The 6,760-nt window shown below is 46.9% G+C and overlaps 1 long non-coding RNA gene across 1 annotated transcript; it reads left to right on the top strand.

Moving 5' to 3' along the window:
• Positions 1–494: 494 nt before the first annotated feature.
• Positions 495–3,751, top strand: LOC136368311 (uncharacterized). Its single transcript, XR_010744825.1, has 3 exons — positions 495–606; positions 732–872; positions 2,094–3,751. It is a non-coding gene; the product is annotated as an uncharacterized lncRNA (long non-coding RNA).
• The last annotated feature ends 3,009 nt before the right edge of the window (positions 3,752–6,760 follow it).

Genomic DNA, 6,760 nt, shown 5'->3' with positions numbered 1-6,760 from the left:
GAAGAAGTGTCCACTCCTGGCCATGCCTGGTGCTGGCTGCGGCTCCCTGCTCTCCATCTGTACCAGACTGAGCCCTGGTTATTGCTCAGGTCAAACAATGTTGCTTCTTCTCTCCATCTACCTGAAAACATCTTCAGAGGTGATTTCCTGTCAGTTCTGAGTGTACAAGGAGCAGAAATAGTCCTGTGGCAATTTGCAGATGCCCCACCTTTTAGGCTTGGGTTCAGTTTCTCAATCTTTGAGACGATTCTGCCTCTGACCTTGAGCAAGGTCACTTTCAGCTTCTGTCCCTCAGTTCTCCCAGCAAGGAAATGGGCTTAATAACATTTCCTTCCTCCAAATTTAAGTTTTCCTCACCACGTCCTGCCCACAACTGCACACTCTGAATCCAATGGGACCCCTAATTTAATAAGCACAAGGGAGCCTATTATCATAACCTTCATGCCACAGCTCTGTCTTTATCTCTGCCTGCTATTTGCTGTAGGAAATATCACCGCTTTCTCTTTTCAATTGCCATTAGCAATTGCAGCAGCTGTGGTACAGGACCCGGGGATTTTCAGCTGAAGTCTAAACGCAGTTGACAACTGTATGAATCTCAGAGCCAGGGTAAGTAGCTAATGCAAATATCAACATTGTAGTAAGAAACACTCAGGAGCAGTAAGTGACTGATAGAAAAGTGATTATATGGACTTTATGTTGAAAAGTAAATATTTACTCTTCACCATTGACAGATGCTTCAAGCACCATAGATCTAAAAAAGACATTGATTTGCTCTCCTCCAGCCTCTCTTATCTCCTACTTATGAAAATATCTGGTGAATAGTACATCATCTGCTTGCTCCACAGCCTAAGTGCCTCAGAGCAGCCACTCAGGTAATTTATTTGGCACCCAACAGTGCAATAGTTAATTGTAGTGCTTGTGGAATTGCGTGTGGGCTCTGCTGTAGCCTCCTGAAATGCAGTCACCCAGTGCTGCTCCTGCTTCTCTGGTTCAGAGCTTGGACACTGGGCCAGCTCCCACTCTCCTCGGCAGCCACCCAGGCATTAAAAATAAAGAAAAAAAACCCCTCAAAAACAGGCAGAAAAGAAAAAGGTTTCATTCTGCGAGAAATTTTATTCCTTGAAGAAGGAGTAGAAAAGAGAACGACCTCAGAAAATGCAGCTGTGCTCTTTAAGAACAGACTGGCCGTCGGTGGCTCCCTGCGCCGCTCTCCTTTTTGCCCTCCTGGAATTGCCTTGAAATAACTTAAATGAAGTTGAGCCACTCGGAGGCTGTCAGGTTTGCTGGACCTCCTTGGCAATCAATTTAACCTCCTGGAATCATTTTTTTTTCTGTCGCCTGAAGTTGCTGAGTCAGTGATGGGTGTCTGGGGGCTGCCTGCAAAGCTGGTCCTGGTGCCTCCTCCCCAGGGAGACACCCAGGAACATGCCTGGGTGGGCAGATAAGGTGCTGTTCCTCTGCTCTGCTATTTTTGGAAGGGACACTTAGGGATGGTGTATTTTACAATGACCTGTGTGTGACCGTGCCTTCACCAGCTGGGGGGTGGGACCCTTCTGAGGACAGCTGTGGCTGCGTACACCAAGTGTAAACTGCCTCAGTCCTCCTGCTCCACTTCAGGCACAGGGAAAGTCCTTTGGGATCCTTCAGCACCCCTGCCCCTTGGGTGGAGCAGGCATTTTAGACTCCCATTGGCTCTAAAGGGGAGAAACACGCTGCGCTCCCTCACTTTTGTCCCACTTTTGGGCTTGCTGTCTTTGGAAGAGCCCCTGGAGCTGCAGGTGGCCTTGGTTGACATTGGCAGGGCACGTCCATGTGTGCCTCCCTCCCGCCCCTCAGAACCTCACTGCACTTCACACTGCAGCAGCTTTCTCTCTACTCTTGATCATTACTCACCTCAGAAATAAAAATCACATATTGGAGGGGACAGAGAATTGTTCAGAGAAGAAGAGAACAAAAAACTTTGTCTGTTTGTCCCATGGAGCCTCGGCATCGGCCAGAGGGATCTGCCCAAGCTGCTCCCCGAATGTTGTGCTCAGTAATTACCGACTGCATAAACATTTCTCTTTTATTTAATTTTGCCTGATGATAATTAGGTGTGAGAGCCTTGTTTAGCAGCCTCTCACTGCTTGCTGCTCCCAGTTGTTTTCAAACCTGGAACAGAGGATGGAACTTGCCTCACAAGGATGTTAAGATGCCACCCAGCACCAACTCTATACCCTGGGCAAAGCAACCCAGCCTGAAAAATCCTCTAGGTGAATCCCACAAGACAGCTGCAGTGTAAGGCTGCCTTCCAGGGCTGTCACCAGAAAAGTGTTCAAAAGAAGAGGAATAAGAAACACATTTGCCAAGTTCATAAAACTGTGACCTTGAGACAAAGGTCACCAAAGTGTCACTGGCTTTCGGCAGGTTGTGGCACAAGGGGACAACCACAGCGACCCGCAAAGGGACCTTTGGTGACATCAGACATTTCAAGGAGAGATTTATTGGTAACAGGGGGTTAGAGCACTCAAAGGGTGTTTGCAGTGCTTGCATTCTGCTTTTCCTTTCCTAGAGCCTCTGAAGCCAATGAAGGAAATGAAGTTAAAAGTGTTCTGCACCCATGTCAGTGCCTCAGTGCATCCCAGTCCTGCAGGGACTCGGGGCTGCCTCTCCACACGTCCTGCACCCACATAATTTGCAGGCTGCCTGTCCTCATTGCTCTCCTCCTCCATCAAGTCCCTCTGCCTGAATGCAGGAAAATAACTCCAGGGACTTCGATCAGATTGTTCCTGTGAAGGAGACAGGTGGGAAGGAACCCTCTTCTTGCTAAGCCAGGGTTTTTTTCCCTCTTTTTTGTGTGGGTGCTCTGGTGCCTACAATCCTGCTGGAAGTCTGTGGGCCAACACCAACACGTGTGTAAAGTTTCATTGTCACCATGGCAGAGGTGTGTGGATGGAGAATATTTTCCTCACACATTTAACATTCAGGTTTCTTTTATTTCCTTTTTTTTTTTTTTTTCCCCCTTCCACACTTCGTGTGATGCCAGCAGCTTGGAGAGCTGCTGCCTGCAGCCTTAGGTGTGCATTAGCTTCCATTTGATTGCTGTACAGCAACTCTTCTTATCTTTGAAAATTAACCATTTCATAAGCAGAGAGGAGGTGTCTCAGAGAGTGAGTGTAATGCACCAGGCATTGCACCAAAGACTGCAGAGTGCACCACTCTTTCTGTCAATGCTCAAGCTTTGACACCTAAAAGAAAAAGTATATTCCATTCCAGCCCTGTCAGATGTACAGAGCAATTATGCAAAACTGTCTTTAAGAAGATATTATTCTTAAGGCATTTTCTGTGGTGGTTTTTTTTTTTTTTTTTTTTTTTTTTTTTTTTTGTCACAAGCAGTATTTCGCAAAAATCCTCACCTTTTCCTACTTATATAATTCAGTGCCACTTACAGTAAATTATATTTGTGCAATTTCATTATCACATCTATGTAAATTCTTCCAATAAAGTATCCTCAGACTTTACGATGCAAAACAATTTTGTTAAGATAGGGCATAAGATAAAGGAAAATAAGCAAGGTGGTTCCTTTTTTCTGCATTGACTGCATGGATGTTAATGAGAGCCATCTTCATGTACAGGTTTAGCATCTGGTTGCTATATTTATTTTAATTGTGTGGTTCTTTTGTTTTTTCGGGGTTTTTTTCAGGGAGAAATCCAAATCCCATATGTGCTCTCTTATGACAGAAACCCCTGAAAAATCAGAATAAATCTATAGATGTAACATCCGTGTGCTTTTTAATTGCTCTCTTCTCACTAACTAAATATTGTGGGATTTTTCAGGGTGAAATATGAACTTCTCAGCTTCATCTCTTTTCCACTCCTGTGTTGTCCTAGCTGCCTGCTGTTGACTCCTTGTAGGTCATTTCCAGCAACATAAGCAAGACAAGCAAACAGCAAAATTGCAAGATGCAAATGCCCTTCGTTTTTGGCTCTGAGTCAAAAAATAATAAGTTGACAATAACCCTGCCAGAATATGCAGCAAGGGTGACTGCATATTTCTTCCTGTTAGCGTGACAGTACAAGGGAGCTGGTCACCAGGAAGAGATGAGCTTCTGTTCCCCTGGTCACTGCAGCATGTGCCTCATCTCAGGTTTTAAAGGTTTTTCTGGGTAAAGCATAAAGGATTCCACTCAACCAGCAGCTTATTTCCACTCCTTCAGCAGAAAATGCATGGGGGGCAGGGGGAGAAAAAAAAGGAGAGGAAAAAAAGCAGGTGATTCAAAGTTATGTTAAAATAATACTAAATGAAGCAGAGCTTGTTTTATAAAAGCTGCTGTGGGTGTAGGGAAGAAATGCTTTTCTGGGTGATGCTCGTGGTGGAGGTGGGAAGGCAGGTGGGGACCCACAGGGACAGAGCTGAGAGCCTGAACCTGCCCTGAACTCTGAAAGGAGCCTGAACCTGCACTGCCAATCCCCAGCCCTGCACTGAGCTCTGAAATACCACCCTGTCACCTCGTGGGCTCCCAAACAACAGTAGTGGAGTCCTCTGTTCTAAAAAATTTAAGAACTTGCATCAGCATCTTTGGAGTCAAAGGGTTTAAGGTGGCTCCTCTGGTGTCCTCCCTTCCATCCAGAGCCAGAGCTCCTGCCAGTGCCTCTGCTTTTGCCCACAGAGCCTGCACGACCCTCAGCAGTGCTGATGGGGACACCCTCGTGCTGGGAATAAACCAAAAAATTGCATGAACTCCTGATCCCTTTGGAGGCCAAGATTTGGAGCTCAGCAACTGTCTCAAGGGCTTGAGTTGAAAGTATCAGGATACTGTGGTGATACTCCACACAAGAGGAAGGAGCAGTGAAGTCCATGGAGGGATGCTCACCTTCTAGAATTCCTTTTCTCCTAGCTAACCCTATCTTTGTTTAGCTGAGGTTCAGCTCCAGCACAGGAGGCTCTTTATCTCCAGCCAGGAGGAGACAGTGGAGGAGAATCCTGCAGTGAGCAGCACTTTGGGAGTTTGTGATAGATGCCATCTACCTCATTACTGAACAATGAAACTTTATTTTTCCCTCTCTTCTATTGATTTTTATGTCTCCAAAGCATGCTGGCAAGCTCTGAAATGAGTATCTGTCAGAGGAGGACTGCTGCTGCTGATCTGCATCTTTGAAGAGAATGTCCATGGATCAAATCCTGGATCACGTCCTGCTGCCGTGTCTGTGGGAGAGGAGGGCTTCCCCTGGGCTGGGAGTGCTGAGGGTTTGTCCTTCCAGTGCACCCAGCCCGAGAGAAGGCTGGATACCTACAGATCCAGTGCACCAGGACCTCTCTGCCGGGAAAAGGCAGCGTTCTGGCCAACATCCATGCAACTCAGCACAGACCTGCCCAAATCAGCTTGGCTTGGACTGTGAGGCTCCATCAGTGGGGACTTCACTGTGAACTCCAGCCTGGAGAAGTGCTGAGCCTGGCAGCCACTTCCATGGGCTGAGCACTGAAGGGGACCCCACGTCTCCATGACATCTTTGGTGTGCTGCCACCCTGCCTGCAACAGCAGAGTAAATATCTGCATTATTTGTTTCCAGTTTGTATACAGCCCTCGAGCGAGGAAGCATTTGCCCTGCAGTCCCTACACATATATCTGTGAACTTCACAAGTAGTTAATATTTTATGCATAATTCATAAAATTATACTACATTTTCTGGGAGTAATTAGCTGACTCTGTACCTCTAATGAACTGCAGGTTCAGCTATGACAAATACATCGGGCGACTCCGAGGGATAGTAACACGCAGGCGCCTTTAAGCAAAGTTCAAGCAGCTCCTAAATTAACCGGAGCGAATCCCCAAAGATGCAGTATTTATGCACTGAAGCAGGAAGGGAGGGCTCTCATCTCACCACTCTCATCAGCCATCACAGCCCAGGAAGCAAGAGAGAGAAAATAAGAGTTATTTACCTTTTGCTAATTGGGAGCTGGGCAGCTCAGGTGAGACTTTGCTCCTTTTCCTTTATTTGGTTGATTGCGTGGAGTTGTCATGGAAGTGATCCCCAGTGTGGAAATGGATGTAATTGGCTCTAAGATTTTCAGGCTTAAATTGCAAATTTTTCTTAAAATTCTGTTCTCAGTTGGAGGAAAGTGAAATCCATTTGAGCTGTTCTGGTTCTTAAAATAGAAACTGAGCAATTTAATCAAAATTCTTATTTCCAGAGAATCAGCTCTGCCTCTGTGGATGCCTTTTCCCAGGGCTCAACCCCAGCCCTTTTAGGGTTGCCCATGAAGGCAAAGTCAGCTCTGCTTTGGCAGTGCCATACACCCAAAAAGTGGAAAATTTGGGTGCTGGGTGAGCAATGCTTTTGGAGACACAGGACACAACCTTTTCCTCTCAGGTCTGCAGCCTCTCACTTTTGGGCTGAATAACTGGAGCAGCACCAGCACCCTGCCACTCCCTGCTCCCAGGCTGGGACCCCTGCTCCTCTGGCATCCCTCATGGCATTAAACACAGCACAGTGATCCCAAAGCAGGAGACACCTCCTGGTGCCCTGCCCTGCCCAGCCTGGCTGCTCCATCTGGCCCAGCAATGCCACAACTGGGTGACATCACATGGGATGCCAGCAGCATCTCCAGGGCACACACTTCTCCTCCCAGCTCCCAGCTGCTCATGGGTGTTGGCAGAAGGAAGCTGCTCACTGAGGGTGACCTCAGAAACTTGGAGATTTAATACACTGCTACCAGCAGTCTCAAATATTAAATTTTCCCTCCATCGTGTGCTCACTAAATGGGAGAGCTCATCCCTCC

Source organism: Sylvia atricapilla, chromosome 16 (assembly GCF_009819655.1).
Source record: "Sylvia atricapilla isolate bSylAtr1 chromosome 16, bSylAtr1.pri, whole genome shotgun sequence".
NCBI lineage: Eukaryota > Metazoa > Chordata > Aves > Passeriformes > Sylviidae > Sylvia > Sylvia atricapilla.
This window is presented reverse-complemented; position numbering and strand designations above follow the sequence as displayed.